This window comes from Mustela nigripes, chromosome 10 (assembly GCF_022355385.1).
Source record: "Mustela nigripes isolate SB6536 chromosome 10, MUSNIG.SB6536, whole genome shotgun sequence".
Classification (NCBI taxonomy): domain Eukaryota; kingdom Metazoa; phylum Chordata; class Mammalia; order Carnivora; family Mustelidae; genus Mustela; species Mustela nigripes.
The window spans coordinates 34,932,438-34,956,186 of record NC_081566.1 but is presented as its reverse complement, the minus strand read 5'-3'; the positions used below and the strand labels follow the sequence as shown (position 1 = coordinate 34,956,186).

The window sequence follows — 23,749 nt, the reverse complement described above, 5'->3', positions numbered from 1 at the left end:
TTCAGATGGTTCAGCTATTCTTACAAATGTCTAAATTTCTGCCCCTGTCATTGGATTCTGAGCCCCTTACCCTATTATCCCTGCCCATATGGGAATGGGCAGGTATCTATGCTCATTTGTCTAAAAAAAAATATTACTTGAAAAATCACTCTCCAAACTGAAACACCATGGTTTCTTGATTTTTTTTTTTCCTCGCTCAAGGCCCAGGCAAGCTTCCTACAGCCACCTCCAGACCCATCTATTCCTATCACTCACAAGCTCTAGTGGTTCCATGGCCAAAGGATGAAAGCAGCTGGCCATTCTGGGGCATGGCCCTTCAGGGTCCAGGGCTTTCTGGGCCATGATGGAAACCCAGGGAAGGTGTAGTGGTCTGCAGAAAGTGCAACATTCTAGGATATTGGCTCTGGCTCTTTTTCTAAGTGACTAAGATAAAGCAGTTTCTGAAGAGGTCTAAAATAAGCACCAATGTAATAACCTTGGATGTCATTATGAGCTTAGATGTCATTATGCCCAATCTCTGATTTTAGAAACAAAATAATCACAGAGCAGCTATAGTTGGTAGCAGAGCTAAGGACTGATCAATACCACAGACCTCTGGACTGCTCATGAAACCCAGAACTGTCTATGTTTGGTTGTGTTAAGGTAGAATTGAAGAAGGGAGAAAAGCATACCTCCTGTAAGTTGTGGGGACAGGTGACTTCCCCTGGGCCACTTGCTGCTTACTCCTTTCGCCCAGCAGGGTCCCTGGCAGAGTCAAAACTTCCCTAGGCACAGTCCTACTCTGTTTCCCAGTCTGGAGTCTTGTATTAAGGCACCATGGAGCTTTGATTTCACTTGTAGATATGCCTTTTCTTTTTCTGAAGCTTTGGTCCTGATCTTACCAGCTCTGGGCCTTACTTTGGTCTAGTATAAAATGAGGAGAATCATTCCAAGTTCCTTGTCTACTGCTCCAAGGTAGTACATCTGAAAAATGCTTTGAGTTTTTCAGAGAGAGAGGACGGGTGAGAGAAGAGACTGCTCCAAGAATGGACATGATTCTTTTTGTTTTTTTTTTTTTAAGATTTTATTTATTTACTTGACAGACAGAGATCACAAGCAGACAGAGAGTCAGGTAGAGAGAGAGGAGAAAGCAGGATCCCTGCTGAGCAGTGAACCCTATGTGGGGCTCGATCCCAGGACCCTGGGATCTTGACCCAAGCCAAAGGCAGAGGCTTTAACCCACTGAGCCACCCAGGCGCCCCGTGGACATGATTCTTATGAAGGGTCGGGGGGAGACCAAATACAACAGTTGGACTGCAGTACTGGTCAGTTAGAATGCAAGGGAGTCAACCTTATGAGCATTTACTGTGTTAGATAATTCTCTTGAATTATTTACACAATAACCCTATGAGGTGGGGTCTAATTTTATCTCCATTTTACTGAGAGGAAACTGGAAGTCAGAGAGAAAGCTGAAATAAGTTGCCCAAGGTCACTCAGCTACGAAGTGACAGAACTGGGCTTCAAGCCCAGGCAGAATCATTGCAAACTCACATTCTTAGCTCCGTTGCTTCCCTAGAGCCAGGCTTGAAGCGACATCGCATAATGAACGGTGAGTCTTCCCCATTCCCCAAAGGAAGGGACTGTGTGTCCTGGAGGTTGAGAAAAAGGGAAGGTCGGTGTAAGATAGCAGTAAAGGGATCAATATGAAAGAGTTTAGGAGCCGCTGGACAAGAGGGGTGGCAACTGCTCATTTCTCTCCCTCTTGAGCTGTCCAGCACCTGGCCAGCTCTTTCACCCAGGTGTGCCCTCTCTAGCCTGCAGGAGGCTTGTACAGGCCTTCATGAAAGCCCTGGCATCACCTCTGTGAGCAAGGTGGTACTCTTACGGAGATACAATCCTCTACAATCCTCTAAGGACTTCAATTTGCATGGAAATGACAAGGACAGAAGAAAGGAAAGTGAAGTTTAAGTCAAGCTCCCATTGCCCCGCTCCTCAGCCAATTTCCCATGAAGCTAATAAAACTAAAGCTTTGGGGTCTCTCACTTGCCTCAGCCTTTTCCAAAGTCCCAGACCTAGTATTACATTAGTAATTACACACAGAGACATTTTTTCTTTTTTCTTAGAGAGCACTCCTTCTAATTGTATATGACTCAGGGCTCCATTAAACCTCACTGGGTCCCTCCCCCATCCAGTTTATCTGATCAGCTAAATGTCAGAATCCCACAACCCTTTGAGAAACACCAGAGATGCCCCTCTCCTCCTGAAGCCCTCCCACACAGTATGAGCCTTGATTGAGGGTGTGATTCAGCTCAGTAGCTGGGTAAGGTTTTTGTAAAGAGGTTGCCGTGTGTGCACTTTAGTAGACCTCAAAGCCACCAGAAGGTCGGAGCTTAGTCTACTTTCTTTGTAATGATGACTCTCTATGATTTTTCTCCATAGATAGAAACAAGTAGGCACTGATAGGATTCCACAAAGATATACGGAGGGATCATTTGCATATGAATCCATGTGTCGCTCACTATCCACATGTGTGGATGTACATAAGTATGCAAATGTGTACACACTTCCTAGATTTGTTCTATCGAGTGAGTCACTTCGGCTACAGGGACCTTGAATGTAGAGTCATTCCCTGGAACCAGGGGTACCCAGTTTATTCCAGGGATCTATAAAATACCCATAAATATCCAGGACTGCTTTAGCCCGAGCCATGTAGGTTCTTCACTACTGGGTTTAGAGGAAATGGAAGGGCCTCTGGACTGAGATGCCAAAGGGAGGGAATGTGAAATGGAAGACCGATTAACTAGACCTTTGCACGTCTCCCCATTAGCTCCCATCCTGGGTGTGGCCCACTTCTTCACAGCTACCCAGGCTTCACCACATTTTGCTGGTTGTGGTGATATAGTCCAGCTAGCCGAAGCAGAAAGGGGGTATATGCTGCCAGGATCTTGGAGTGTTCTAGAATATCTACGGGCTGAGATGCTGCAGGTCGCTGAAGGGCTGGAACTAGGAATGGGAGTCATCAGAAAGCCGCATCTCAGTTTCACACTCAGTGAGGCCCCGTGGCCGCTCCTTTCTGCTTTCCTTGGCGCTCCTGCATTCTGTTTTCTCCCCAGACCTGATTTTTCTGCATCTCTGAGTGGTTTGGAAAAGCCTGCAGTTACACAGCTCCAGAAGCTTATTTGTCTTTAATCCAAAGGACCAGCAAAAATTGATTAGTGCTCTAAAGTCGCTAATCCCAGTTCCTGGGAGAGGAACTAAGGACTCAGCCCAGATGTCCTACCTCCGATCAGCCACACCCAGTACACCAGGGTCACACTGGAAACATATCATAAATGGTGCCCAAGTCAAATGGCTTGTCCCCCATGAAGATCCCCAACTAATCCTGTGGGAGCAGTGCCCTCTCCCCTGAGTTCCCATAGCATTTTATCTGCCCCTCTTCCATGGTACTTATTGCTTCTTACTATGTGTTAATATTGCTGTTATAAAAATCTTATCCACCATCCCACATATCCATAAGCTTCTTATTCATTTATATGTGCTCAATAAATGAAATTGAAATTTTATGTCTATAAACATTTGAAATCATGATAATCTCCAAATAAATCAATTTCCAAGAAAATTAACTTGGACAGGTTTTTTGTTTTGTCTCACTGTCTTGAGTTGGTTAAATATAAAATTCAACCAATTAATTAACTGAACCAACTGAATTGAGTGCATTCTACACACCAAGCACTGTCTTTGCTATGCAGAAGCTACAGTACACAAGTCAAAGGGACTCCTTAACTCACTGAGGTTAGTGGCGAAGACCATCAACAGTTTACAAACTAGACTTTATTCTGGGTGCTAAGCTACAGAGGTGTAAGCCTCCAGCACTGCCCTGAAGGAGCCCAGTTTACCTGGGAATCACAGAGAAATTATGAGATACGTTACTGCACGACAGGGCAGTGCTGTTTAAGGTTGGAGAAGGGTTGTAAGGGATCCGAGGGAGTGATTTACAATAAGGGGACAAATGGTTGGCCGAGGAAGGTTTCACTGAGATCAGTGACACATGACTGAACTTGAAGGGTGAGTATGAGTTTGTTAGAGAGAATGTGAGTTAGGTATGTGGTGAGTATGTTTGGGGACTTGGGGGGCAGGGCAAAGTTGCTGGGAGTGATGGTGATGAGAGCCTTTCAGATAGGCACAGGCAAAGCAGATGTTTAGCACTGTGAAAGGGCTGCTATGTCTGAAGCATGATAAGGGATGCAGTGTGTCTGGAGCATAAGGGATGCGGGGGGAAAATGGCAAAGTTGGCTGGGGGCTTTGCCTGGCCTTGTGTGCTAAGCCCAGGAGATGATTGATGAGTTAAGTATCAACAACCAGCATCTGGAGGGCAATGATTGCTGTTTCAGGCATAGGGCCAGGCAGAGCCTGGAGACCAACAAAATACCTGGCTGAGAACATATTCTAGAATGCTCTAGGGTAAAACATTGCACCAGGGCTGTGGTCATTGGGTCATTGACCTCTGGCTCATGAAGAGACATGGCTGGGTGATGAGACGAATTTTCACTCCCAAATTGCAATCGTCTTCAGAAAGCACCAAATCTTCCAACTTTCACTGCCTCGTGAGTATAGTGGGATTTTCTAAATTTTGCAACTGAATTTAAGAAATCAAAAGAAAAATCCATTTGTAGCTAAAAATAATAATTAAAAAAAAAGCCAGCAGAAGTAGGCCTGTATATCCACATGTCTTCTGGGTTACAGTCTTATTGCCTGCAGCCTATAAATGATTTCCAGAGACTTTCCAGTTCCTCATGGGACTGCTTGTCTGTTCTCTGCTGTCCCAATATGCCAAGCAAAGGTAGAAGGGAGCCAACTTCGTGAGAGCTTTCCCAGGCCAGGCTCAACACTGTTCACACTGTGGTCCCGTCCTATTTCGCCCCTCTGTGCCCACCCTCTCCTTACTCTAGAAGAGCCTCCCACCATGTTGGCCCTCCGTCTTCTCCCAGATGTGTAGGCATGCTGGAGAGCCTCAGACAACCATTTCCCTCTTCTGCACCTATCAAACATCGCTCATTCTCCAGGTCCAACTCAAGGTTTTATCTTAGTAAAGGCATCCCCAATCCATTTGACTGAAGAGCACACTCCTCTGTATTCTCCCAGAACTGTAAATTTAACTTCTGTCACTACTCTCACCCCCTAATTTTACAGTTACTTGTTCTTATGTTAAGTCAACTGAATTTGCTGAGTTGAGGGACTAGACCTCAATCATCTCTATCCCTCTAGGAACTTCCAACGGTCCTTGACCTATAATAGATTCTCAGTGGCTGCTCTATTAGTTAAAATAGAGTCGTTTATCTGGGCATCTGGACTGTTGGAATTGGGTAGTATGAAGAAGGCTTTGGGAAGAAATCCAATGGGCAGATAATAGGGAAAGGGTATTCTAGGTGGAAGAAATAGTATGGGTAAAGACACCAAGGAGGAGAGCATGGACCAATATGTGAACCTGGAGGGAAGAAGACAAGAAAGGAAGGAAGGAGCACACTAAGTGTCAAGCATAGACCTGGGATCCTTATACGCACTGTTGCTCTGGCCTTTATAGAAACATGGTGAGGGGCACCTGGGTGGTGCAGTGGGTTAAGCCTCTGCCTTCGGCTCAGGTCATGATCCCAGCGTCCTGGGATCGAGCCACATTGGGCTCTCTGCTCAGCAGGGAGCCTGCTTCCCCCTCTCTTTCTGCCTGCCTCTCTGCCTACTTGTGATCTCTGTCTGTCAAATGAATAAATAAAATCTAAAAAAAAAAAAAAAAAGAAGAAGTGTTCTCTCTTTTTTAAAAAAAAAAAAAAAGAAAGAAAGAAAGAAAGAAAAGAAACATGGTGAGGAGGTTACTATTCCCACAAAGGTCACAGAGCTTGAGCTGGTGATGGAGACAAGATTAGACCAACTCAGTTAGACTCTAAAGCCCATGGCTTTATTAGGGCTTTAGAAAATAGTAGCATAATTAAAATTGGAACCTAGAATAAAGCGAAAGAAATAAGGGAAAGGAAGTGCAGAAAGATATATATTACAGAGTTACATTATTGATAATATTTAGGGCTTTTTGACTGCCTATCATGGACTAAAATCTGTGTTGGGTGCTTTAAATATGTTACTTCATTAAAAAGAATGGCAATCTTGGAGCACCTCGGTGGCTAAGTGGGTTAAAGCCTCTGCCTTCAGCATGGGTCATGATCTCAGGGTCCTGGGATCGAGCCCTGCATCAGGGTCTCTGCTCAGTGGGGAGCCTGCTTCCCCCTCTCTCTCTGCCTGCCTCTCTGCCTACATGTGATCTCTGTCTGTCAAATAAATAAATAAAAATCTTAAAAAAAAAAAAAAAGAATGGCAATCTTGTCAGGTGATTAACCCCATTTTATAGATGGAAATAAATCTCAGAGAGGTTTGATAATTTGCCCAAGGTCACCTAGCCAATAAATGACAGAGCCATGACTTTTTTGACTTTTGATTTTCCACAACCCAGGCTCATTGGGAAAGAACTTAAAGGATGAATCGTCACTTAATAATTTGATTCTAAATGACATAACAGGGATATGGACTTTTCTTTCTCTCTTTCTTTCTCTCTTTATTTCTTCTTTCTTCATTTTCTTTTCTTTTTTCCCTTTATTTTCTTTTGTTTCTCTCCTCTTCCTTCTCCCTCTTCTTCTCTTCCTCCTCCTTTTTTTTTTTTCTTTTTAAATAGGCAAATCCCAAGCCAGGCCTTTCTTCCAACACTGTCCTTCTCTCCCTGTACATTTCTGCCCATTGTTCTGTCCTCTCTGCCCAAATGGGTAGAACTGGACCCCATGCCTTAGTTAACTGCTAGGTTTAAAAAAAAAAAAAAGAATCTTCTGGCAGATAATAACTTTTCTTAAAGAAGAGAATGGTTAGGAAGATGAGGAGAATGTGCAGCCAAGATCTCAAGACAAGATGGAGCAATAGCCCTAGGAGGGCAGGGAAGAAGATGTTCCTTTTTTCCATATACTTTTCTTTTCCTTTTTCCTTCATGCATCTTGAATGGGTTGAAGTTCAAAATCAGTCCTGACCAGAATTACCTGTGTTTACTTGTTCAGAAGGCGGATTTCCTGGCTCCACCCCAGATATTCAGGAGGTTTTTTTCTGAGGCCAGAGAGTCTACTTTTTTTCAACAAGCACCCCAGAGATTCTACAAGCCAAAAATACTGCCTTTTTGCAGTTTCCCCCATGGGCTTTAGTCATTCGTGCCAAGAGAAGTTGAGGTACCAGGAACTTGGGACTAGATGGCCATCCAGATGCCTGCCCCAACCTGGAGCATTGACCTGGAGGCCGTGTGTAGGAGTCCCCGTCTTTCGGAATTAGTGATGTGGTTAGAGTAGCAACGTGACTCTCTGTGGACGGAAGAAGGTTGGTCGGATGTGAGAGTCTCCCTCCATGAACGTGCGTGCGTCATCTCAGTCATTGCTTGTATCTTTATTCTCAAAAACAAGTCAGTTTTGTTCCTGTCAGCATCTTGGTTGGCCCACAACAAAGAGGGCAAGCTGAGATGGAGAAGCCCAGTCACGGGCCTCAGGTGATGCTTTGGGGGCATGGCTGGGTTGGAGAGAGCAAGGAAAGCATTACTCAAGCGGCCTTCAGTAGTAAAATAAAAAAAACAAACAAACAAAACACAAAACAAAACAAAACAAAACAAAAAGCATGAGAACACACTACCCAAGGAAGGACATAAGAGCTTTCTGCTTGCATACGTTTTAGGGATTATGGCATTTTTTGTTTTTGTTTTTTTGTCACCAGGAATGGGGGTGATCTGGACTCTCTAAGGAAGTGAATTTCAACCTGGATGCACTTCAGAATAATCTGAAGTTTTAAAAATGTTGAGATGCCCAGTCCTCACCCCCACCCTCCAATCTGCTAAATCCAGGCTGGCCGTGGTTGGACATGGGAACCCTTATCAAGCTCCTTGGGGATTCTGGAACAGCCTGTCTGATGTTGCATTTGGAAGCCACTCCTCTAAGGTGAGAGAGAAAATCACTCCAGCCTGAGCACTACCATATCAACTCATCTTTTCTCTCCTTGCTTCATCTTGGTCTTCCTTGCCACTCCCTTCCCTTCCCATGGCCAGGAGGCTCAGAAAGGTCTACCTCTCATCTCTCTTGTAGAGCAACACAGCAACTTACCTAGCTGTGTGAAGTCCAGAAGGGCTTTATAAATTTAAATGTATTACATATATTTATTTTCACTATATATATATTTTAAAGATATTATTTATTTATTTGACAGACAGAGATCACAAGAGAGGCAGGCAGAGAGAGAAGAATGGAAGCAGGCTTCCTGCTGGGAAGAGAGCCCCATGTGGGGCTTGATCCCAGAACCCTGGGATCATGACCTGAGCCAAAGACAGAGGCTTTAACCCACTGAGCCACCCACGCGCCCCTATTTTCACTATATTTAAACAGAGTTGGTTACCCTTTACATATGCCCCTTGAGTTTGCAAAGAACAATGCAGGATGTGGGCTGCCAGACCCTGAAAGTCATGGAGGTGAGTTAGACGACATCTGTCGTAGTCATGGCAATAGAAAGACCCTGCACTGGGAGAATTAGGCCAATGAGCTCCAAAGTCTTTCCTAACACAGGCATTCCTTGGGTTCAGTGTTAACCATTTCTATTTGTTCTTTTCTGGATTTTCATCTGTTTTCTACTTCTCCTTAGAGTCTCTACCAGGTTGGGTGCTTTGAATCATATAGGTAGTGAGAAGCTGAAAGTGATTAGAGATAGAAGGAATTAGGGCAGATTTTAGTCATAACAGGAGTGCCCGGGGCAGCTGTTCAGTTGTACACTGCACAATTCTAGGGGCGCATTCAAATTGTAGTTAATGATGATAGGCACATTTATTATTGCAAGTATGTATCATCTGAGTCAGAGGCCAAATCTTTACTCTCAATAACCTTTTATTGATGTCGGCATCTTTCCAGGCACAGTCCAGACCAATAAGGAGAAGATTTGGTGCCTAAAAGTGTTCCTGACCAGAGATGCCTGCCATAATGACCCAAGAATCAAAGACACAGGAGAGAAGAAACCTGCCAAACAAACCTCCTTCAACCGGTATCCAAGACTGCTTTCTGTACCTCCATTTTGGGGTTAAAGAGAAGAAGGTGGACTGGAATTTTTCAGCCTAAAACTCTCTATTTGTTTGGGTCTTGAGATTTCATCACACTGTAGGAAAAGTAGTGACTTTGAAGTACTGAGTGGGTGCATTGGTCCGAATCCCAGAGGAATGCTTTTTGGAAGAAAATTCTACCAGCCCCTTCCTTTCCAGATCATACCTCTTCTTCAAAGTTCCACTCAATCTTCGGCTTCTCCGTGGACACTGTTCTTATCATTCAAAGCATTAAGTGATGCCTCTGCCCACTCATTCCAGAGAACATCTGTATCTGTATCATTTATTTGGCTTTTAAACATGTAGGTATTTCTGATAACTCTCCATTAGCTGCCCTGGATTGTTGTTTATCTTTTTGTGCTAGTTTACTTTCTCAAGGATACTATGAGCAAACTGATGCTTTTGTGTGTCCAGCAAATAGCTCTTCAGTGCCAACTTGTGTGAGGCATTGTCCTAGGTACTGGGAGAATCTCTTTCTCTCCTATCTATCAACTATCTTCTATCTCAGGTGGTGGCTGCAATAGAAACAAAGTAGGCTAAGGGGCGTTAAATAATAAAATAAAGGAAATCATTGATTAAGAAAAGGAATGGTAGTTCCATTCAATTTTTTTGTTTCTTTGTCAAAGAACACCATATACTTAGATGCTTAAAATGATTATACCTGTGTGACTAGAACAAACCATTATAAAAAAGAAACAACCCGAGTGGAAGAAAATGTTATTAAGCTGGAAAACATAGTTGTTAAATTAATCTCTAAAATGGAAGCCATGACATGCGAATGGACATGGCAGGTACTCAATTAGTAACAGATAAGATGAAGATAAATTTCCTAGAACACAAAAGCAAAAGACGAAGAAATGAAAATGAAAAAATAGAATAATTGTGAAAGACAGATATCAAAGAGCCAAGCCACAAATAACAAGAGTTCCTAAAACTATTAACAAAATCTTTTGTAGAAGAAGCCATAGATAGAACATTTATTGGCTTTAAGTAAAAAATCTATTTTTTCCCAAGATTTTATTTATTTATTTGACAGAAAGAGAAAGCTAGCACAAGCAGGGGGAAGTGTTAGGCAGAGTGAGAGGCAGGCTCTCTGCTGAGCTGGGAACCCGATGTGGGGCAGGATCCCAGGACCCTGGGATCAAGACCTGAGCCAAAGGCAGATGCTTAACTGACTGAGCCACCCAGGTGCCCAGTAAAATTCTATTCTTAAAATTAAATATGCTGATTGTATTCATCAGGAATCTTTGGGTTGTGTCAAATTGGCTTAAGCAAAAGAGGGACTGTGTTCGCTCACCCAATGAAGTTCAAAGTTTCACCAGGAATCCATCTCTCCAGCTCTGGCTTTCTTCTGGGTGGGCTTCATTCTTGGGGAGGTTGTTCCCGAGCAGTGGCGCCCAGTCACTCTAGTCACTTCCAGCTTTCCAAACCCAACGGGAGGAAAGAGTTCTTCCTTTCTAATACTTGTGTGGCATTAACCTTGGTTTAATCCTCAGACTCTGATGGGCTGGGCTTGGATTAGGTGTTCATCATTGAATCAGTTGAGGCAGCTGACAAGGATGGTGGCATTGGTTTCATTGGCAGGACACTCTCACTCCTGGAATGAGCAGCTGTCTGCTTGATCCAGTGTCCACATGGACTCCAAGCAAGGGAGAGATGGTTTCCCAGAGGATGGCCGGGCTGTTGGCTCCAGAAGAAAGAAGAGTGGATGTGGCTCAGCTAAATAATGTCACATTGGACAGATTCATAAAAGACTTCCTCCCAGACCTATTCATGCAGGATTTTTAACTCTATTTTTTTTAAAAGATTTTATTTATTTATTTGACAGAGAGAAATCACAAGTAGTTGGAGAGGCAGGCAGAGAGAGAGAGGAGGAAGCAGGCTCCCTGCGAAGCAGAGAGTCCCATGCGGGACTCGATCCCAGGACCCTGAGATCATGACCTGAGCCGAAGGCAGCAGCATAACCCACTGAGCCACCCAGGCGCCCCAAGATTTTTAACTCTAAAAGGTTACTTAAACCCTATAAATAAATACTCTGCAAGAAAAAAAAGTCACATGTATCTCCGATTTCTCCTCCAGAATTCTGCATGCTTGGAAGACAAAGGTACAAAGTGTTTTGCATCATGAAGGAAAGCGGTTGTGTGACCTAAGAATTCATTACAGGGGCAAATGGTCACTCATCATATTTGCACTCAAATATAATTCCTGGGACTCTCCTTGAACAAACTAGTGAAAAATGTATTCTAGAACAATAAGGATGAACTAAAAATAGGTATAAAACATCACCACTTCCCATGATTTTACTTCTGAAATTGGTAAATTTCACCTCTTTCATTGTCACCATCATCCTTCATGTGGACCATGGCCACAGCCTCTTAACTTGCCTTTCTCTTCTGCTCTCTCCACTCTTCTAAGTCATCTCCCTCCTATCATCCAATGGTCTCCTAAGAAACCCAAATCATGTCACTTCCCTGCTTAAAATAATTTATGGCTTTGTATGGCACATAGAATAAATTCAAGCTCCTTACCATAGCCTTTGGGACCTTGCCTGCTTCAGCTTCTGTACGTTATTCCCAACTCCACTGTCCTTTGCTCACTGTGCTACAGTCATGTAACTACCCATCAGTTCTTTCTGCGAGTTTGCCAAGCTCCTCCCCCTGATGGGGCCTTCACACATGCTGTTCCCTCTGCTTGGAACCGTCTTCTCTTGATTCTTTCTTTGTCTGGTTCCTTCTCTTTTATTACATCTGTTTATTTATACCGCTTCCTCAGACCTCGCAATCTAAAAATAGACTTCCTTCCATTGTTCTTGGCACCCGTATCTCAAACCACCATCACAGCCTGTAATTATATGTTTCCTGGTGTTCATCCGAGTTATGTCTGTCTTGTCCCGGAGTGTGAACCCCATGAAGGCAGGAACCACATCTATTTTGTTCATCATTGAATTCCCAGGTCTAAGCACTGACCTATAATTTTAAAGCAATGGAGTAGGGCAGATTTTATGGGCAGATTTTAAAGTTCTAGATTAGGGGCACCTGGGTTGCTTTGTCAGTTAAGCATCTGTCTTCGGCTCTGGTCATGATCCCAGAGTCCTGGGATTGAGTCCTGCATTGGGCTCCCTGCTCAGCCAGGAGCCTGCTTCTCCCACTCCCTCTGCCTGCTGCTCTCCCTGCTTGTGCTCTCTCTCTCTGTGTCAAATAAATAAATAAAATCTTTAGAAAAAAATACTAAAGTTCTAGATTAAATGCACAAATCCCGAATATAGTGTTTTTGGTTCCTGATTTTGTGTCATAAAGATTGATATATGCTGATGTGATGTTGAACCTCTGAAAGCAGAATTAGCAATGCATGCAAAGTGACTGTGACCTTGAAGGAAGGCTGCAAAGCAGCAGATCAGGGAGAGGGAAGAGGGCATTTCTTGTGTGTATATGTGTGTGTGTGCGCGCGTGCGTGCACGTGTATGTGTGTGTGTTGGTGTAGGGAGGGTAGGAAAAGACTAGTAAGCAGAGGTCTAGAATTGAGCTGGATTAAGTGTGGTGAACTAAGGATGTGAGGAACACGGCAAGGCTACTTTGTGCCACAAGACTCCCAGGGGGTTAAAATTCAGAGGAAATCCAGAAATTGCTGCCACGAGGACAAAGCTTTCTTCTTGGAGGGGCTTGGTGTTCTGTGTGTGTACCTGCCTCAGCCCTAGGACTTTGGTCTGTGGACAACAAGGACACCTTGTGGCACAATAAGGAAGCGGTGAGAAATACATAACAAAGCAACGACAGGTGCCAGAAGGGCTGCCCAGGAAAGGAAGGGCGGGGCGTGGGTATCAGAAATAAAGGGCCCTTGAAGATTTTGGATGACAGAAAAGGAAGACAAAAGGCTCTGGAAACAAATTTACATGACTCCGCTTTGAACCCAGCAGTAGGTCTGGTTTAAGGGGAGAAAGCCAAGCTGCTCTCTCTACCTGGAAAATAATCTTTTTCTGTGTTTTTTTATTCAAGTAAACTTTACCCCCAATGCAGGGCTTGAACTCATGACTCCAAGATCAGCAGCTGCACAGTCTTTATGCATGTTTGTAGAGATGCCCCTCAAGGTGACCCCGTGGGTGTGTTGCCACCTGCAGACTGGGGCTCCTTAAGAACAATGAAGAGAGGCAGAGGTAGCATTCTCAGGCAGAAGATCTGGGCTGGCTAACCTGTCTCTGCCATTTTGTATCTGTTTAACCTCAAGCTAGCTCAATGTTTTAAGAGCGTTCTCATTGAAAGGAAGGGATGATGACGAACCTTATGTGTGATCCCCACGGGCTCTGTGATTTGTTATGTCGGTTATGCTTGGTCCTGGAGAATGTGGGCATAGGGGGGAGCATGTGACCTTCTGGAGATGCTGTCTGCGGGCCTGACCTCTATTGGCTTGTCCTGCCACATCTTCACTGTTGCTCAGCCTCAAAGACTCTATTGGCCAGCTGAGTAGAACATTCCTCTGCCCAGTGCTCAGCTTTGGCAGGGACTTTACCCTGTCTCTGTCTCTGAGAAAGTCTGCAACATACTCACCCCAACCTCTGGGCATCTACCTAGTTTTAAGAGAATCATTAGTAAAGGTGTTATCTCTGCTTTCTTTATCACCTGTTAAAAGCAGCATGTGCGAAAACAGGGTCAGTGAACAAATGCCACTAGATGGCACCATAGCAGTCTCGGCGCATAGCACGAGAGCCTCTTCAGAGGAGAAATATAGTAGCTACATGGAAACAACCCAAGGGTCCATCAATAGATGAATGGACAAAGAAGTTATGGCATATATACAAAATGGAATATTACTCAGCCGTAAAAAGGATGCGCTCTTGCCATTTGTGACAACATGGATGGAACTTGAGCGTATTATGCTAAGTAAAATAAGTCAGAAAGAGAAAGACAAACACCATATGATTTCATTTATATGTGGAATCTGAACAACAACAACAACAAAACCGCAGAATAGACCCATAAATACAGAGGACAAACTGATGGTTGCCAGAGGGGAGAGGGGTGGGGGGATAAATGCATGAAGGGGAGTGGGAGGTATAGACTTCCAGTTATGAAATAAATAAGTCACAATGATAAAACATACAGCATAGGGAATATAGTCAATGGTATTTTCATAGTTCTGTATGGTCACAGGTAACTTGTGGTAAGCATAGCATAATGCACAGACTTGTCAGATCCCTACATCGTACACCTGGAACGAATGTAACATGTGCCAACTATACTTCAAGAAAAAATCAATATATGGTGACTATAGGAGTGTGTTGGTGAAAGGATATATTTCTACTGAATGACTTGCAAGATACTTTCCTTCATTTCTAATGATATTGAAAAATTTCCTCAGATCAATCAGTGGATGGTAGGTTCCAGCTCAGCACTTGCCAGATATGGAATCAACCACCTCACCAAGGTTTTTGAAAACCTTATAGCGACTTCACCTGGGGGCAAGGGGATGCACCATCTTCTTAAGACTCAACACAACCACTCTTTGTTGCCACTAGACTTAGAACTAGAGCCAAATATCCACTTTCTTTAGGGGAGACAGGTACAAAATCTGACTCAGAGGAAATCATTTAAATGCTTAAAGAATTGCAAGATTGTATAATATACATTGGCAAAAAACCTGGGAAATACGTGCAGAAACATGTTTTATGGGTGCTAGATTAACAATGATGGACTATAGCACTGGATCAGATCAAACCTATGGGGTGCATTTATTAGATATTCTGGGTTTAATGTGTTAGTTCTTGCAACTGTAAGTGGCTCTAAACTTTCTTCATTGGCTGACAGAACGTTGGACTCTACAGTGGTATGTGTTTAATAAGGTTGGAATGCTAGAACTTCCCCGGCAGGATATAGGGGAAGGCATTCAAGACAGGGAGAAAGGAATGATAAAGCGACTTTATCCCATAAGATCTGCACACCTAACCCGCAAATACACCAACCAGAAGGCCCAGAGGACAAAACATTGAGAAATACATTATTGATGCAAGGACGCGTGTCTCTGAAAAACTCTGGAAAATGCTGTTTTCTGTAAGCCAGATATGGTGGTGGAAACACCTCCATTGAGTAGGGCTCCCTGAAGTCCATGGGAGTGAAGGGACTCCCATATAGCAGAGGTCACACGACAGAACTTAACCACCAAAGACAAGGGGACATTTACCATAAAAGGCAGTGTGAACACAGTGGTAATCAAACTGTTTTGAGACTAGGGATCTTTCACTGGACAATTGATCATGGTGCACTGAGGAATGAAAAAAACGGATAGGCTACTAGAATGTTTGATGTGTATAAAAAGTCTGGTGGCCAAAACATGGGCTTGAGTGACTTCTCATCCAATATCTAGACCCTAGTCGGTTATAGACTCAGAGTCTGTTAATTGGAGGGGGTGAAATGACCCGTCAGGTGGATTTCAGTTAACATCTTTCCCCAGCTATTCCAGGGCTTGCTTAATGGGCCTGTATATGAAGTAGCCATAAAGTCAGGGATGGGGTTATGTGTGGGCTCAACAACAGTGACTTCCCCTAATCAAGGTTTTTCTGACCAGCAATGCTGCTGAATGCCTAACTTGCCAACTACACAAAGCCCCTGATATGGCACCATTCGTATGGGCCCACCCAGCTCTCAGGGATGGATTGATTCAATTGTTCCCTTCTATCATAGAGTAAGAGTAAACTTTTTTTCTTCTTGGTGAAGAGGTTTTATGAGTACATACCTGCTTTTTCTGCCCAAGAATCTTCTGCCAGCATCATCTATGATTACAAAATATGCTGTACCGTACACAACGTTGCTTCTTTTTTTTTTTTTTTTAAGATTATTTATTTATTTATTTGACAGAGAGAGATCACAAGTAGGCAGAGAGGCAGGCAGAGGGAGAGAGAGAGGAGGAAGCAGGCTCCCTGCTGAGCAGAGAGCCTGATGCGGGACTCGATCCCAGGACCCTGAGATCATGACCTGAGCTGAAGGCAGTGGCTTAACCCACTGAGCCACCCAGGCGCCCCACAACGTTGCTTCTGATCAAGACACTGACTTCAAAAAAAGTGCAGCCATGGATTCATGCTCATGGAATTAAGTGTTATAGCCATATATCCCACCACCCAGAAGCAGCTGGCCTAGTAGGAAGATTTAATGGACTACTGAAGGTATGGTACCAGTTGAGAGATTACATCTTGAAAGGACAGTTCTTCCTCAAAAGATCTAGATTATATTTAGAATCATAGACAAATATATATATATATGTGTGTGTGTGTGTGTGTGTGTGTGTGTGTATGTGTGTGTATTTCCCGTAGCCTGTCTGCATGGGCCTGGGAATCAGGGGCAGAAGTGGACTAACTCTCCTCATTACTAAAACTCATAGCCTGTCCACAGATGTTTTGTTATGGATCCCTGTGACTTTGAACTCTGCTCATTTGGAGTCATGATTCCCAAAAAACCAGCTCTTCCAGAGCATAAACCAATATTGCATTGATTTGGAAGATGAGACTACTACCTGACCATTTTGTATTCCTCATGCTACTCAATCAATAGGCAAAGAAGAGAGTTATTTTATTGGCTGGGGTGATTGATATTGATGAGCACCTCAGTGGGTGGGGGACTATATTTGGAACCTGGGTGTTCTCTGGGGGGAACTTTCATGCTGATAGTAGAAGCTAGTAGAAGATGATCATTTTTCCACCCACCCCTGCCAAAGCATATCCAGTGATGATTCACGGCCTTTAGACAAGATGGATTACCCCAGCATATAAAACAACAACAAAACAACAAAACAACAAAAAACAAACAAACAAACAAACAAAACCCTAACCATCTGAGGTGCTGGATAAAGACAAAATAAATATGAAATGGGTAGTGAAAGAAGGAGGTTATAAACATCAGTTACGGCTTCATGACCAGTTACTTGCTTCTTATGTATATGTGTGTAAATACATAATTATGTATGTTAATTATTTTATTGTTTTCTCTCCTTCTTACCCTTATTATTTTTACAAGTTTTATTGGCAGTTAACTTATAATTTGTTTTTTTTTGGGAAACATATTTCCAGATGAAATTGAATTTGAGAAATAACCAATGCCACTCAGGGATGGGTGCCGTGATTGTTGAGACTGTACAGATCCCAAATTCTGAGTTTGGGAAGGAGACAATGTTGTCTTGGTTTCTATGCAGAAAAGTTGCATTTGGAGGAGAAAGCAAAGGTGTTGGTGATGATAGCAAAGTTCATGATTTGTAGAGTAGTGTTATGGAAGCTGAGTAGCCAAAGGAGTGGACTGTATCCATTACGGAGTCAGTGAACTTCATGCCTCTCAGTTTCAAACACATTACTTTATTTTGAATGGGAAAATAACTTTCCTTTGTCTGGGGGAGTGGGCAGGCATCCAGCCCCAGAACTTCTGGGATTACTTCTTGGTAGCCTTGGTGACCCTGAGCGCCAAGGATCCTAGAACTGGGACTCTGAAAGCCACAGTTTTGCTTTACCAGATGGCTCTCCCATTTGGGTCACTAGATGGAGACTGTGAGGCTGGAGGAAGAACAAGAGGTTTGCTCATACGAGATATTTCCCAAGGGTTTTTTGTCTGCTTGCAGTTCCTCTGAGTATTACCCCAGCAAAACTTCACCATGGTGTAAGTGTTTTCGTGTTGTAGCAGCCACTGAGTCCAGTCTGCAGTTTTTCTAACATCTGCAGAATCAGTTTCATTATGTCTCCTTAGGGACACCCACAACAGCCAGCCAGTGTCTTTCCGCAAAGATCTGGGTCCCAGTCTCCTGAGTCCCCTCTTCTGAACTCAGGCCACTAACACTGGCTGAGCAATACCTCTTACTCAGAGGCCTGAGTTTCAGTTCTGCATGGTCTGTCTACTAAGTTTCTAAGCTTTAATAACTTCAATCTTCATTTTGCTTCCTCAGATCTTAGTTTCTAATTCTCTTTTAACCCTTTCGTTGCTGCAATGGTTAGTTTTATGTGTCAGCTGGGCTAGTCTATAGCACCCAGTTATTTCATGTACACCAATCCAGGAGTTGCTGGTGGGATATGTTGTAGATGTGCCAAACATCCACCATCAGTTCTTTTTAGATAAGAGATTACGTTCCATAATGTGGGTGGTCCTCATCCACTCAGGTGAAAGACAAAAACTGAGGAGCAAAAACTGAGGTTTCCTGGAGGAAGAAAAAAATCTGCTTCAAGACTGCAACATTAGCTCTTGCTGGAGAATTTCTAGCCTGCTGACCTGGTCTACAGAATTCAGATCTGCTAGCCCCCACAACTGCGTAAGTCAGTCCCTTGAAATAAATCTATTTATGCATATTAAGATGTTTGGGTTCTGTTTCTCTGGAGAGACCTGACTAATACAGGTATCTAGTTAGGATCTTTGTATGTATTAACATATATTAAACCCTCTGTATTCAAATAACTGCTTGTGAGGGAACCCTCACTGATTCAGTGGCAGAAGTTTTAATAAGGACTCCTACACTAGATGGGAGTTTAAAAAGCTAATGTGGGTAGAGATTGCAGCCAGTAAATAGAGCATTGCTTAGGAAGAGAAAATAGATGCCAAAGCAGAGTGCGTAGGTTAGAAGACTAGCAAGAGACAATGATTAACACACAGGGCCCATGGAGTATAACAGAGGGAATCAGAGCTTCGTAAGAAACCTGTTAATAGAGCTATAATTAAAATACAGGTTGAACACATACAAATTTGAAGACCAAGTGCTTTCTACAAATAGCAGTGTAAATCCTCTAGAAGGACAGGATTACCCTGGTACAGAAGGACAGGATTACCCTGGTACCTTGGGTCATACAAAAGCTTAGAAATTGGAAAAGAGGAAACCCCAGTAGATCAGAGCAGAAGCTACTTGTCTGAGACAAAGGTTTAGGAATCCAGCTCTTTGAGGAAGACATTCTGTTTATCTATCCCTCTGTAACAAATCAGATAAGAACATAGAACCTTAAAACAACAGGCATCCATTTTGCTCACAAATCTGCACATGGGGCAGGACTCGCTGTAGACGGATCATTTCTGTGCCACACCATACTAGCTGTAACAGCTAGACTGGGGCTGGCAGATCAGCTTTTGAAATGTGTTACTCATACGGCTGGTGCCGACTGTCTGGGAGCTCGGCCAGGGTGATGGGCTATGAGCCTTCTCTCCATGTGGGCCCCTCTCCAGGCAATTTGGGGCTCCTTATGGCAGTGTGGATGGATCAAAGAACAAGCATCTTAAGAAAGAAAAAGAAACTGACATGGTCTTCAAGTCTGAGCCCAGAAATGGGCAGTGCTGCTTCAGCTGTAAACAACTAGTCAAGTGGTCACAGAACCCAGATTCAAGGACAGGAGACACAGATCTCACTTCTCAGTGGGAAAAATGTCAAAGAATCTGGGGCAAGGGCATGTTTTAAAACTGCCACAGAGAAAATAGCAGAAGAAGCAATCAACATTTTTGCTATTAAGAATAGAGCTTCCCTATGACCCTGCAATTGCACTACTGGGTATTTACCCCAAAGATACAGATGTCGTGAAAAGAAGGGCCATCTGTACCCCAATGTTTATAGCAGCAATGGCCATGGTCGCCAAACTGTGGAAAGAACCAAGATGCCCTCCAACGGACGAATGGAGAAGGAAGATGTGGTCTATATACACTATGGAGTATTATGCCTCTATCAGAAAGGATGAATACCCAACTTTTGTAGCAACATGGACGGGACTGGAAGAGATTATGCTGAGTGAAATAAGTCAAGCAGAGAGAGCCAATTATCATATGATTTCACTTATTTGTGGAGCATAACAAATAGCATGGAGGACATGGGGAGTTAGAGAGGAGAAGGGAGTTGGGGGAAATTGGAAGGGGAGGTGAACCATGAGAGACTATGGACTCTGAAAAACAATCTGAGGGTTTGAAGCGGCGGGGAGTGGGAGGTTGGGGGAACCAGGTGGTGGGTATTATAGAGGGCAGGGATTGCATGGAGCACTGGGTGTGGTGCAAAAATAATGAATACTGTTATGCTGAAAATAAATAAAAAATAAATTAAAAAAAAAAAAAGAATTCTTATCTTGGGGCACCTGGGTGGCCTATTGGGTTGGGCCTCTGCCTTCAGCTCAGAGCCCTGGGATTGAGACCGGCATCTGGCTATCTGCTCAACAGGGAGCCTACTTCCCACTCTATCTCTGCCTGCTGCTCTGCCTACTTATGATCTCTCTCTTTCTGTGTCAAATAAATAAATAAAATCTTAAAAAAAAAAAAAAGAATGCTTACCTGGTCCAATTAACTGTTAAGGTGCATATAGTTCTCTTTCTACTGGGTAGTTCAGTCACACAAGTCCTTTTGAAATCCTGAATTGAAGTATATGCCCCCCTTTTTTAAATTGTTATATACATGGCTTTCTTGGTTAGGTCAGTCCTACCTGATTATCAACATGATTTGAGAGATTAGACAGCAAAATGGGAATAGCACAATCCAATGGAACGCACAGTCTTAGCAATAAAATGACACCAAGGCAAATCATAATCAAACCTTATCTTAGAAGCAGCCAGGCAGATAAAAGACACACTATGTACAGAGGAACAAAGATAAAGATGATAACAGAACACTCCTTAGAAAGAATGCAAGTGACAGGGGGAGTGTTATCTTTAAAATACCAAAAGGAAAAAAGAAAAAAAAAATACCATGTGTCAATCTAGAATTCTATACTCACTGAAAATGTCTTTCAAAAATGAAGGTAAAAGAAAGCCTTATTTAGACATAACAAAAGTTGAAAGAATTCTTTGGCAGAAGACCTGCATTACAAGAACTCTTAAAGTCTTTTAGGCAGGAGAAAAATGGTACCAGGTGAAAATCTGATTGTACACAAAGAAACAAAGAACACTGGAAATGGTATTACATAAATAAATGTATCAGATTATTTCTTCTAAGAATCTATTTAAACACTAAATTTTTAAAAATAGCAATAATGTGGGGAATGTGGGTGGTTCAGTCAGTTAAGTGTTTGCCTTCCGCTCAGGTCATATCCTGGGTCCTAGGATCAAGCCCCGTATCAGGCTCCTTGCTCAGCAGGGAGTCTGCTTCTCCCTCTGCCTCTGCCCCTCCCTCTGCTCATGCTCACTGTCTAGCTCTCAAATAAATAAATGAGTAAAATATTTTAAAAAAATAGCAGTAATAGGGGCACCGGAATGGCTCAGTGGGTTAAAGCCTCTGCCTTTGGCTCAGGTCATGATCCCAGGAGCTTTCTGCTCAGTTGGGGTTTCTGCTCGACAGGGAGCCTGCTTCCCTGTCTCTCTCTGCTTGCCTCTCTGCTTACTTGTGATCTCTCTTTCTCTGTCAAATAAATAAATAAAATCTTTTTAAAAATTAAAAAATAAATAAATAAAATAGTAATATATTTTGGAGTTCATATATATTTGGAGTTCATAACACAGTGCAAGTAAAATATGGCAATGATCGTATAAAGACTGGGAGGGGAGAAATGGGAATATGCTATTACACAGTTCTATACTTTACATGAAGTGGTATCTGATACCAGATACCAGGTTTGAAGTAAGACTGTAATGACTCAAAGATATATACTAAGCTCTAGGGCAACCACTAACACTAACACAACACAACAAAACAAAAAGTCACATATAATAAGTCAACAGTAATAATAATAAAGTCAATAGAATCAAAAGAAGGCAGAAAAAGAGGGGGGGAAGCATTAACAAACAGATGGTACAAATAAAAGAAATAGCTGGGGGATAGACTTACACCTAACCATCGATAGTCACATGTCACGTCAATAATCACATGAAATATAAACTACCCCAATTAAAGAGCAAAACTCATCAGCTTGGGTTAAAAAAAGAGAGAGAGAGAGAGACTTTAAACATACATGCTGTCCCCAGAGAACACACTTTCAACACACAAATAAGTTAAATGTAAAAAACAATGCAGAAAATGCCTACAGATAGACCATGATAACACTAGTCAAAAGCAAATTGATGATTATACACACACACGCACACACACACACACACACACACACACACACACACACAGTTTTCTAACCACAATGTAACTCAATTAGAATTCATCAGGAAAATGATATCTGAAGATTCCCCAAGATATTTGGAAACTAAATAATGTGCTTCTTAAAAAAACAAACAAACAAACCTTGGATCAAAGAATAAATCAAAGGAGAAATTAAAAAGTATTTTGAGCTGAATGAATACAGAAACACCCCATATCAGACTTCACAGAATGTTACTAAAGCAATACTTAGAGTGAAATTTATAGCACCAAATGCCCATGTTAGCAAAGAATTTCCTCAGTTTGCTAAGGGCACCTATGAAAAACCTATAGCGAACATCATACTTAATGAAAAAAGCCTGAATACTTTCTCCTTAATATCAGAAACAATACAAGGATATTCATTCTTATCACCTGTATTTATCATTTTATTTGAGAATCTAGCCATTGCAATAAGGCAAAAACATAAATAAATAAAATAAAAGACATTCAAATTGGAAAGGTAGACATAAAACTTTCTTATTCATAGTCTACGTAGATAATTCTATAAAATCTACAAAAATGTTCCTAGAGCTAGTGAGTGAGTCAAGCAGGACTGCAGAATACAAGATTAATATACAAAAAATTGTGTTTCTTAAGGTACAAAAATCAATTGTGTTTCTGTTTACCAGCAATGAACAATCCGAAATTGAAGTTGAAAACTACAATTTACAATAGCACAAAAGATGTGAAATATTTAAGTTTTACTTTGATAAAGAATATGAAAAACTGTGCAGTAAAAATTAGGAAACATTGCTGAGAGAGATTAAAGAAGATCCAAGTAAACAAAGAGATGTACTTTGTTTGCAAATCAGATAGACTCAGTGTTGTCAATGTAGCAATTCTCCCCAAATTGATCTATAGATTCAATGAATATTAATAAAAATTCCAACAGACACTTTTTGTAAAAATTGTCAAGCTTATTCTAAAATTTGTACAGAAACTTAAAGGACTGAGATTAGCCAAAACAGCTTTGAAAAAGAAGAATAAATTTGGAGGACTAATGTGTCCTGATTTCAAGACATATCATGAAGCTATAGTAATCAAGGCAGTAAGGAATGATAAATAGATCAGGGAAACAGAATAAGATGTCTAGAAATAGAACTGCACATGTATGTGCTGATTTTTGACAAAGACATAAAGGCATTTCACAAATAACTGATTTTTGACAAAGACATAAAGGCATTTAGTGAAGAAAGCATAGTTTTTTCAGCAATGGTGCTGTAACAATTGGAAATCTGTATTTTTAAAAAATGAATTTTCATACTAATTGCACATCACACACAAAAATGGATCATAGATTTAAGTATATGACTTAAAGTTATGAAACTTTTAGAAGAAAAGACAAAGACTTGGTGGGATTTTTGATTAAGCAAAAACTCCATAGCTATGATGACAAGAGCACAATCTATAAAAGAACAAGTTGATAAACAGGACTTTGCCAAAATTAAAAACGTCTGCTTTTCTGAAGCCACGGTTAATAAGAGAATGTAAAGCCTAGCCACAGAATGGAAGAAGATATTTGCAAAGCATATCTCTAATAAAAGACTTGGGTCCAGAAAATATAAACTTTATATGAAGGAACAAT

The 23,749-nt window shown here is 42.1% G+C and overlaps 1 long non-coding RNA gene across 1 annotated transcript in view; it reads left to right on the top strand.

Annotated features, from left to right (window-relative positions):
• Nucleotides 1-9,664, top strand: part of LOC132026141 (uncharacterized) — a 32,828-nt gene extending 23,164 nt beyond the window's left edge. Inside the window, exons 2-3 of the long non-coding RNA XR_009406794.1 lie at nucleotides 7,762-7,982; nucleotides 8,940-9,664. This is a non-coding gene — a long non-coding RNA (uncharacterized LOC132026141). The remainder of the gene's footprint in view (nucleotides 1-7,761; nucleotides 7,983-8,939) is intronic.
• The last annotated feature ends 14,085 nt before the right edge of the window (nucleotides 9,665-23,749 follow it).